Genomic DNA, 12,082 nt, shown 5'->3' on the forward strand with positions numbered 1-12,082 from the left:
AAACCAAAGTTAAGAAAATAATTCTACAAAATGGGCTCACTGTGCTGACCCCCACATGCTTTCTTTTCTAAGAAGCAATTTACCTGAAGCCCTGCCTGGGCTAAGTGAACAGGATATGTCACATTCCTCAGCAAACTATCTGTTATCTGCTGGCTTTTGGGACTCTTTTCATAGATCAAATCCTGAAACTCAGGGAGATAAGGAGAATTCCTCCTGATCATAAAATCTGTAAGAATGTATGGGTAAGAATCCAATTAAAACTGGTCAGCATGGGCCAAGGTGACCTAAAGTTGCCAAGGCAATGGGGACTTGAAAGTCTGATGTCATCTTGCTGTCAGATAAGTCAAGAGGTGGACCTGGGCAGGACTCTCTGGAAATTTCTCTGGGATCTCCAATAAAACTGGAGTGCAGGAGAGGCATACTGTCCCTCTCCTCTCTGAGAGGATTTATTCTCTCGCTTGAGAGTGTCCCCCTTTCCCTTTTCATATTCCTTCAATAAACTCATTCCTATTTCTCTGAGCAACATGTCCTCACTTAATTACAATAATTGGAGTTTCTCCTGGCATGGTGGCGCATGCTTGTAGCCCCAGCGCCTTGGGAGGCAGAGCGGAGGCCAGAGGATTGCAAGTTCAAAGGTAGCCTCAGCAATTTAGCAAGGTGCTCAGCAACTCAGTGAGACCCTATCTCTAATAATATACAAAACAAGGCTGGGGATTTGGCTCAGAGATTGAGTGCCCCTGAGTTTAATTCCTGGTACAAAAAAAAAAAAAAAAGAAAAAGAAAGAAAGAAAGAAAGAAAGAAAAAGAAAGAGAAAGAAAGAATTGGAGTTTGAAGGGCGGGTCTTCAAGCTGCCTCAGTTTTCCAGAAGTCCCCAGCTCTGTAACACAACCACCATATGACCCCCCAATACCATTCCTTGGTATTTATCCTGAAGAATTAAAGTCATATGGCAGTGATAATGCATACTCATGTTTATAATAGCAGCAAATTCACGAGAGCCAAACTATGGAACTAGCTTAGGTATCCATCAAGGGATGAATGGACAAAGAAAATGTGGTATATAATACAAAATGGAATTTTATTCAGCCATAAAAAATGAAATTACTTCATTTGTAGGATAATGGATAGAACAAGAGATCATTATGTAAAGTGAAATTCGTTAAACTCAGAAAGTTAAGGGTCATATGCTGAGCATGGTGGCGCACGCCTGTAATCCCAATGGCTCAGGAGTCTGAGGCAGAAGGATCAGGAGTTCAAAGCAAGCTTCAGCAAAATCCAAGGCACCAAGGAAATCAGTGAGACCCTGTCTCTATAGATAAAATACAAAATAGGGCTGGGGATGTGGCTCAGTGGTTGAGCACCCTAAGTTCATCCCCAATATATTAAAAGAAGAAGGAGGAGGAAGAGAAGGTGGTTAAGGGTCATATGTTTTCTCTCATAAGCAGAAGCTAGAGAGGAAAAAGGAAAAGTAACATAGTCACAGATCTCATGAAAATCAAAGGGAGATCAGTAGAGGAAAGGACCAAGGGGTGGGAAGTGTGGAGGGAGGGAGAAAATGTTGGGAAGTGATATTGGCCAAATTATGTTGTTACATTGTTTGTATGTACTAATGTGTTGCTACATATTCAAATCCCATCAGTATGCACAACTATAATGCACCAACAAAAAAATTGGAGGAAGCAGGGTATGGTTGGCACACGCCTGTAATCCCAGCAACTAGGGGAGGGAAGCTGAGACAGGAGGATCCCAAATTCAAAGCTAGCTTCAGCAAAGGAAAGGTGCTAAGCAACTCAGTGAGACCCTGTCTCTAAATAAAATACAAAATAGGGCTGTGTTTGAGACCAAAGGAGGCAGATTTTAAAAGGCCGCCCAATGAGGCTTTATTTGAGATATTACTGGGGTGGGTGGGGGGAATCAGACCGACAGAGCGGACTGGAAAAGGGTCTGAGGAGAAACTGCGAGGGAGTTCGAGGGGACTGGGATTTTATGGGGCTTAGACAGGAAGGGAAGGGCTTGGGACCGGAAAAGGTGTTTTTAGAGTCCCTTGTCCAGCTGGAGTTGGTCAGGGGAGCTGGTTGAACTCCAGGATTGGCCAGGGGGTCCTAATGATTGACAGATGTTAGTCAGGAGATCCCGCTGATTGATAGGTGTTTCTGTCGGTGCCTGATGGATGTTTCTTTCCCCGCCACCAACCTGACACTGAGGATGTGAGAATGTGGCTCAATGGTTAAGTGCCCCTGAGTTCAATCCCCAGTACCAGAAAAAAAAAGGGTGGGGGAAGGCTGCATGTTTTTTTGTTTGTTTGTTTGTTTGTTTTAAGGGAATTGGGCTAAGGGAGCTTAGAAGCAGAATCTTTTTTTTTTTTTTTGGTAGAGAGAGAGAGAATTTTTTAAAATATTTATTTTTTTTTTTAGTTTTCAGCGGACACAACATCTCCGCTTGCATGTGGTGCTGAGGATTGAACCCGGGCCGCACGCATGCCAGGCAAGCCTGCCACCACTTGAGCCACATCCCCAGCCCAAGGCTGCATGTTTTGCTCCATTGTAGAGTGCTTGCCTAGCTTGTGGGAAACCCTGTGTTCAATTGTCACTGCTGCAAAACACAAAAACAAATGCAGGGCTTGATGACACACACTTACAATCCCAACCACTCTGCAGGCTGAGGCAGTAGTACCACAAGTTTAAGGCCAATCTGGTTAATATAGTGAGATTCTGTCCCAAAACTGAAAAAATGAAAAGACTAGGGTTATAGTTTGCAGGGAGCCACCAGTGAATTATTTGAGGGTCTTCATTTGGTATTGAGCCATGGATATTTAGGTTTTTCCTTGGAAACAATCCTGGCTCCCCCAGTGGCATTAGATTGCCCAAGGCACATGACCTCTATCTCTGTTCTACTAGGAAGACCCCTCTCATAGCTCCAGAATTGGGCATAACCTGTTGGAAACTGGACAGCCCACCCTCTACCTTATTTGGCAAAGAACATTCCATGGAAAACTTTTGATGTTCCCCAATATAAATAAAGCAAGAGTGGGCTCCATTTTGCTCTTTTTAGTGTTGATGTTCAATCCCTAAGATCATCTAGATCTTAAAATATTTTCTGTGATCTATATTTTTTTTGCTGCTCAACTTTTCTTAGTCTTTATTTCACAGCTAGCCCATTCCACCAAGAGGAACCCCATTCCCAATGCCCGTAGGAGACATGGGTGGGAACAGTTCAATGGTAAACACCCCTAAATTGTTCAATTTCTGGGGAAAAAAAAAAAAAAAAGCTGGCCTTACTTATAATCCTAGCTACTTGGGAGGGACGCTGAGGCAGAAAGATTATAAACTCAAGGCCAGCCTGGGCAACTTAGTTATGGCCCTGTCAAAAAAAAAAAAAAAAAAAAAAGCACGGTTTGTGTTGTGGCTTGTGGCTCTGTGATAGAGAGCACCTGGATTCAATCCCCAGGATGGAAAGAGAAGGAGAAAGAAAAAAGAGACACCGATGACATGTGTGCTCAGAAGAAAAGGCTATGTGAGGACACAGTGAGGAGGTGGCCATCTGTAAGCAAAAGAAAGCAAACTTGCTGATACCTTGCTTGTAGACATCTTACCATCACAACTATGAGAAAATAAACTTCTGTTGTTTAAGTCACTGAGTCTGGAGTATTTTTAGTGTTTCTTTAAAACCCCTCTGTTCCTCCTGATGGGCAGAAACAGCCTATGGAATTGAAGTCCCTCATGTTTCTCCTTTTCTTTTTTTTTTTAAAGAGAGAGTGAGAGAGAGAGAATTTTAATATTTATTTATTTTTTTCTTAGTTCTCGGCGGACACAACATCTTCGTTTATATGTGGTGCTGAGGATCAAACCCGGGCTGCACGCCGCGCTACCACTTGAGCCACATCCCCAGCCCCTCTCCTTTTCTAGTAAAGCAACAAACTTCTTTTTCCTTTTTCTCAAAAAAAGTGTCCTTATTATGAGATTGGTATGGGGACAAGGACCAAGCTTTCAGTAACACCAGGAGCTCTCAGTTTGCTTGTGGGCCCATAATTTGTCTTTTTTTTTTTTTTTTGTCGGGGTAGGGTACGGGCCCCGGGTGGGGTGGGGGGGGGATTGAATTTAGGACACTCAATCACTGAGCCACATCTCCAGCTCTATTTTGTATTTTATTTAGAGGCAGGGTCTCACTGAGTTGCTTAGCACCCTGCTTTTGCTGAGGCTGTTTTTTTTTTTTTTTTTTTTTTTTTTTTTTGCTGCTCAACCTTTCTTAACTTTTATTTCACAGTCAGCCCATTCCGCACCTTCTTGGTGTCGTCAAGGTTGGCTGTGTTGAATTATTCTAATGGATCTTTTTTTGGTTTTCTTTTGGTTTCAGGAATGCTAAGCACTGCCCTCTACCTATGAGCTACAACCCCAGCAAACTCCAATAGATTAAGTTTCACTCTGCATCCTACTACATGGAATATAGTAAATATTCAATAAATATTTCCTGAGAGAATAATATTAGATTTTTTAAATTTTTTATGTAATCATGGAAACTTCCCCTGAATTTGGACTTGTTCTTATCAATAAAATACTCTATTTCCTCCCACTGCTTTGAGCATCACTGATGAGGAGTAAACAAATGATAAGCCTGGAAGACATCCTCAGGATTCACTAGAAGGAAAGGGAAGCCCTAAAGGATGTCAAAAGTGGAAGGAAAACTACAAAGGTGATTCAGTATTATTAATTAATTAATTTTTGTGGTACTGGGAATTGAACCCAGGGCTTCATGTCTTCTAGGCAAGTGCTCTACTCCTGAATCACTCCCCCAGCCCAAGTAATTTTTTTTTTAATATTAAATAGGACAGGTACTGTGGTGTATTTCTATAATCCCAGCAATTCCAGAGGTTGAGTCTGGTGGACCAAAATTTCCAGGCCAGGGGCTGGGTTGTGTGGCTCAGTGATAGAGTACTTGCCTAGTACCTGTGAGGCACTGGGTTTGATCCTCAGCACCACATACAAAATAAATAAATAAAGGTATTGAGACTGTCTTCATTTCATTTATTGAAACTAGAAGTGAAACTAGATTCTCTGCTTCCCCAATTTTCTTCTGGGTTCTTTCTAGCAAATTTGAATAAAATCCACAGACAATAACAGAAGGGAAGAGTAGAGGGTATAGAATTTAAGTGAGAAGAGTTAGAACTCCTGCTAAATAAGAATATCAATGGTCAGTCGTGTTCGAAGGCAGGAACCACACCTGGAGGCAGGAACCACACCTGGAGGAACCAGAGGCTAACCAGTAGAAATATTAAAGAGCACATTTCAAATGTGAAAAGCCTTAAGGGTTACCCCTGGTGGCCTCCAGCCAAATCCTTTGTTCCAGAAATGGGAAACCCAGAAGGTGGGGGTGAACTCATCTGGAAGTTGATATGAAGAATTAGAACTCAAAAAAACGAGATAGCCTTGGTGCTGTTTTCAGTACTTGTTTAGGTAGACTTTGATCAATGACTTTGGTGCTTTATTTGGGGGGGGCGGGGGTACCAGGATTGAACTCTGGCATACCCGACAACTGAGTCACATCCCTAGCCCTCTTTTGTAGTTTATTAGAGACAGGGTCTCTCTGAGTTACTACGCACCTTCTTAAATTGCTGATCTGTCAATCTACTGCCTCCTCAGCCGCTGGGATTACAGGGGTGCACCACCACCACCCCCCATCCCCCGTGCTTGGTGCTATTTTCAGGGCCTGTTTTAAACTGTTTTTGCTCCATGCTCTACCCAGAACCATACATATGAACCATATATACGAACTCTTAAGCTTAAATGTTTTTCTGCTATTGTAAAGGTAAAATTTCTAAGCTGATTCTAAGCTGCAAAGCTTGAGTTAAAGTGTAAAAGACAAAAAAAAAAAAAAGTGTAAAAGACTAGGTATTGTTAAAATTCCTCTGCTACCCCAGGAATCTGTGATCTCTGTAGCTGTTAGGACAATACTGGAACTGCCCAGTAAATATTTCCACTGATTCCCTGGTTGTTTAATAGCTAAGGGCTCCAAGTAGCTCAGTACCTAGGCATCCAGGCCCCCAAACCAATCAGTTTGAATGTGTACCCCGCTTAGGAGTGACCAATCACCCCTGCCTAGACTGTTCCCGCCAATGAATGTACTAATCATGTCTCAGAGTTGTTGTTCAATTTTCCCGACTCCTCATGATGATTTGTTCTGACCTATGCAAAGCCCCCCCCCCCTCCAAAAAGTGTACTTAAGCTCTGGTTGACCTCTGCTCGGAGCTCTGGGCTGCTCCATCTTCCTGAGTGAGCCTGGAACCTCAGCATGCTGAATCAATAAATCCCCTTTTGCCAATTGCATGGAGCCAGTCTCTTGTGTGGTCTCTTCCTCTGAGGCTTCCCCGACCCTTACATTATCAGGCCTCCTCCCTTATGGCTCGGTTTACTCATCCCTTCCGTGATTGTCCATGGATTTTTTTTTTAAGTTTGTTTTGTTTTTTAATACCTTTATTTTTTAAAATTTATTTTTATATGGTGCTGCGAATGGAACCCAGGACCTCCCACGTGCTAGGGGAGCGTTCTACCCCTGAGCTACAACCCCAGCCCTGTCCATGGATTTTATTCTTCAAAAATAGTGAGAGGCTGGGGATGTGGCTCAAGCGTAGCAAGCTCGCCTGGCATGCACGGGGCTCTGAGTTCAATCCTCAACACCACATAAAAATAAAATAAATTTATTGTCCACCTAAAACTAAAAAAATAAATAAATATTTCTAAAAAATAGTGAGACTGGGACTGGGGTTGTGGCTCAGTGGTAGAGTGCTCACCTAGCATGTGTGAGGCCCTGGGTTCAATCCTCAGCACCATGTAAAAAAAGTGAATAAATAAGATAAAGGTATTGTGTCCATCAACAACTAAAAACAAAACAATTCTTTTTCTTTTTTTAATTTTTTTTGAGAGAGAGAGAATTTTAACATTTATTTTTTAGTTTTCGGCAGACACAATATCTTTGTTTATATGTGGTGCTGAGGATCGGACCCGGGCCGCTCGCATGCCAGGCAAGCACGCTACTGCTTGAGCCACATCCCCAGTCCCAAAACGTCGGGGAGGGGGCGTACATAGCAGGAAAAAAAATATATTAAAAAAGTATAAGCAGTGTCCGGTCGCCTGACTTTCAATCATTCCTCTAACTCCCACTTCCACCTTCCTGTTTCTGGGACAAAGGAAAGGGCTGGGAGTTTTCTCTAGGGTGAAATCAAAGGTCTTTTACTTTTGAAATAGGCCCTGAGGGTGCTCATTAATGCTACCTGTTAGCCTCCAGGTGTGGTTTCTGCATTTGAACAAGACCTCAGTTGGGGTTGTAGCTCAGTGGTAGAGTGCTTGCCTAGCTTGTGTGAGGCACTGGGTTCGCTTTTCAGCGCCACATAAAAATAAAACTATAACTGAACAAAACAACTCAATAATATCAAAACAATACAAACAAAAGACCTCACTCAATTGGGGCCTATCACTTATGATTGCTGACCATTGACTATTCTTACTCAGTAGGTGTGCCCCTTATACGGTAGATCCTAGCAACGTGGGCATCTCCTTCTTATGACCGCCTTCTTTGGGACAAGTGATTCCCTGTGTAGGATCCCTAGATATACTAGGGAAGGAATAGGAGAAACAAGGAAAACTTTTTTTTTTTTTTTAAAGGAATGACAGAATGGGACCTTTAAAACGTAAAGAAATTCGAGGAGGTAGGGGGAAGCCTCAGTTACGAGATTTTCACAAGCACACCACACTTTCTGGATCCTGGGCTAAAACTGCCCCACGCCCCCGCAGCTGACTTAGAGGCCCCTCAACCTCAGGCCCCGGTTTCTGCCTGGGGCCTTCTTTCGGGGCAAAACGTGCCCAGGGCAGCAGGTGGCCAGGTGGGGAGTATACCCGCGACGCAGGAGCTGCCCTCCTAGGGAGGGCCCCGGGTTGTGCGCGCCTCTGGCCGCTGCGCGGAGGGCTGAGCAACCCGGCCACAGAATCTCCAGCCGCTCGGGCTCACGTGACCCTTGGCGCGGGTGAGTCCGCCCGGAGCTGTGCTGCAGTTACGTAACTAGCCCCCAGAGCAGGAGGCGGCGCGGAGGGGGCGGGGCGATGGCGTGGGCGGAGCGACAGCGTGGGGCGGGGCGATGGCGTGGGGCGGAGCGGGGCGGCGCGGGGCGGGGCGGCGCGGGGCGGGGCGGCGCCCAGAAATCCCGGGTTTATAAATCGAATCAGTCGCCATTTCCTCCCATTGATGAGTTTTAGAGAGTGTTTTTAGGTTTGAATTTTGATGCTACCACTTGGACAGGTATTTTAACTTCCTTAGACCTCACGTAGGAGTCTGTAGAAACTGGGATAAGTTCTTGTAAGAATGAAAAGCAACATGATGTAATTTCACCATAGACGTACTTAAGGTGCACTTAATAGTAATAGGTTAAACAGGCAGAGCAAGCCCGGCGCGGTGGCGCAGGTCTGTGATCCCAGGGACTTGGGGGTCTGAATCAAGGAGCCTCACAAATTCGAGGCTAGCCTCAGCAGTTCAGCAAGATCTTGTCTCAAAAAAGGGCTGGCAGTATAGCTCAGAGGTGAGGGTCCCAAGAGTGCTGTCCCATTCCACGGAAGTGTGAGTAAGATGGCAAATGGAAATGTGTTCTCTGGGCCCCAGTGCCCGGCCTCTCAGTGGGTATTTTGTGGGGCTATCTGTAATTTTAGTGTTTTGTTTTTAAAGTTAGGTTCTAATGTTTTACCATACCTCTCTTTTGTGTAACATGACCCATCTGAAGGCAGTCCAATCAAGTTTTCCCACTGCTACAGTAACAGTAAAGTACAAATGATTACCCTTTACTGAAGGTTGAGAGTCCACTAAGTATTAGAAGACATGAGTCAGAAATGTGTGCCTTACCATACCAATAAGTGGCAAAAACAGGGAGGTGGGGAATGTTCTTTGTCTCAAGCTGGGGGTATAGCTTAATGGTAGATCATGTGCTTGGTATGCACAAGGCCCTGGGTTCAATCTTCAGCACCAAAACAAACAAAACTCTCTGTCTCACCTGTAATCCCAGTGGCTCCAGAGGCTGAGGCAGAAGGATCATGAGTTCAAAGCCAGCCTCAGCAAAAAGCAAGGCACTAAGCAACTCAGTGAGACCCTGTCTCTAAATAAAAAAGGGCTGGGGATGAGGCTCAGCGGTCAAGTGCCCTTCAGTTTAATCCTGAAACAAACAAACAAAAAAAAACTGTCTCAAGTGACTTAAGAAAAGTTTACAGCTTTTATGACATCTACAGTTCAAACTTTCATCAGCTCAGCAGGTTCCTTAGCTTGTGCAGGACAGAAACCACAGTTAACAAAGAGAAAAATCATTTATTGCATAGATATCATAGCAATGTGGCTACTTAATAGGTAGAGTAATGAAGAAATCAAGGGGAGGGGAGATAGTAGAGGATAGGAAAGGCAGCAGAATACAACACACTAGGATGACAGTATGTAAAAATGTGGATGTGTAATGGATGTGATTCTGCAATCTATATGCGCGGTAAAAATGGGAGTTCATAACCCACTGGAATCAAATGTATGAAATATGATATGTCAAGAGCTTTGTAATGTTTTGAACAACTAATAATAATAAAAAAAAGAAATCAAGGGGTGAACAGCATATATAGGTTTTCTGGGCTAGAAATTAACATATTCCTAAACTATCAGATAAGCATTCATTGCACCTGTGTCATTTTACACACAGTCAAAAATATTTGCACAGGGTTCAAAATGTGCCTAATTGTGTTAATTTTTTCTCATCGGCATTTTTTTCCCCCAGTACTGGTGATTGAACCCAAAGGCACTCTATCACTTTTGAGACAAGAGTCTCCCTAAGTCCAGTCTGGCCTCAAATTTGCTAGCCTCCTGCCTTATCTTCCAAAGAAACTGAGATTACAGATGACACCACACCAGCTCCTGGGCATATCTTTTAACAGGGACCCTGCATTTAAATGACGATCCAGGTTACTTCTGATCAAGACCTCCTTGCATAGGTTTCAGTGCTTTCTTGCTGTTTGTGTTGAACGATGGATGTAGTTGGGGAGGATTTATCTTAAACATAAAATGTGTAGTGCTTTTTTTTTTTTTTTTTTTTGTAATTGTTTTCACCTTAACAACTTAAACTTTAACCCTGCATTCCTGTGTCTGTCATTTATCTTTTTCTGGGGGTGGAGGATGGTACTATGGATTTAATTCAGGGGCACTCAACCACTGAGCCATGTCTCCAGCCCTGTTTTGTATTTTATTTAGAGGCAGGGTCTCGCTGAGTTGTTTAGCACCTCAGTTTTGCTGAGGCTGGGTTTGAATTTGTGATCCTCCTGCCTCAACCTCCTGAGTCACTGGGATTACAGGTGTTTACCACTGTCATTTATCTCTTTTTTGGTAATGGGGATTGAATCCAAGTGTGCTCTACCACTGAGTTACATCCCCAGCCCTTTATCATTGTTTACTTTGAGATAGAGTCTCACTAAATTGCCAATTGGGATTCTCTTGCCTCAGCCTCCCCAAATTGCTGGGATTACAGGTATGCACTACCATGCCCCACTTATACCATTTATCTTAAGCATATAACATGTGTGCCTTCCTGTTGACTCTCACCTGTACTCCTGCCTCAAAACCTTCAGTCAAGAGAAGATAATCTTTGGATGGAAGGATTTCACAACTAGTGGAGGATGGTGTAAGAGTTGTAGAAACCACTTCAACCTCAAAAGCATGCAAACCGTTGGTGAGGCTGTGTCTGTGGAGTAAGAGGCAGCGAAATCTACCCAGTATTATTAGGATGATTGGCAAAAGAGCAATCTTCCAGAATACAGTGAGGCTTATGTCTTATAGGGAAATATGCCTAACTGGATTTATGTTTCCAAACTAGAAACAAAAGAGCTGGGAGTGTAGCTCAGTGGTAGAGTGCTTGCCTAGCATACATGAGGCCCTAGGTTTCATCTCCAGCACTGCATAAAAAGAAAAAAGAAAAAAATCTCAAAGAAGGCCCTGTTTGAAAAGCAACTAATGACCTTCTGAACACTTTCCTTCCCCTACTCCCAGGTCCAGTGGTAGTATAGTTCTATAGGGCTACTAATCCTGGTGCCTTTAAATCAAGCAACAGCAGCTGGGTGAGGTGGCACAGACCTGTTCCAGTCCAGCCTCAGCAACTTAGTAAGACCCTGTATATTAGAAAAAAAAGAAAAGCGTCTGGGGATGTGGCTCAGCAATAAAGTGCCTCTGGGCTCAATCACCAGTACCAGAAAAAACAAACAAACAAAAAATACCACCATTCTCCATACCCCCCCCAACCAAAAAAAAAAAAAAAAAAAGATTGGGGATGTAGTTTGGTAGTAGAGCTCTTGCCTAGCATGTGCCAGGCCCTGGGTTCTATCCTAGTACCAGGGGAAAAAATTGTATAGACTTCTATGTACTAATGTACATAGAAGTACTAATGTAGATAGAAGTCTACAAAAAGACTTCTATGTATATTAGTACATAGAAGTACATATAGAAGTTCATATGGAAGCTTTGTGTGTGTGTGTGTGTGTGTGTGTGTGTGTGTGTGTGTGTGTGTTGCTTGGAATTGAACCCAGGGCCTTGTACATACGAGGCAAGCACTCTACCAACTGTGCCATATCCCCAGCCCCAAAAGCTTTCTTTAAAATGGCTAAAAACTGGAAACAAATGTCTATTAATAGTAGAACAGATAATGGAATAATGTACATAATTAGATAATATTTCATGCAACAACATAGATGACACAGATAAGAAGAATAAATCAGACACAAAGATGTAATACTATATTGTAGTATTGTGTGTATGTAGTATGGTTTCATTCATGATAGAGGTCAAATAGGAGTTAACCTTGGGGATGTAGTGTCAGGGAAGAGCAAGAAAGAGTGTTCTGGATCCTGGAAAGATCCTTGATCTTGACTTCTTTTTTTTTTTTTTTTTTGTTACTGGGGATTGAACTCAGGGGTACTCGACCACTGAGTCACATCCCCAACCTATTTTGTATTTGATTTAGAGACAGGGTCTCATTGAGTTGCTTAGTGCTTAGAAGTTGCTGAGGCTGACTTTGAACTCAAGATT

This window comes from Ictidomys tridecemlineatus, chromosome 6 (assembly GCF_052094955.1).
Source record: "Ictidomys tridecemlineatus isolate mIctTri1 chromosome 6, mIctTri1.hap1, whole genome shotgun sequence".
NCBI lineage: Eukaryota > Metazoa > Chordata > Mammalia > Rodentia > Sciuridae > Ictidomys > Ictidomys tridecemlineatus.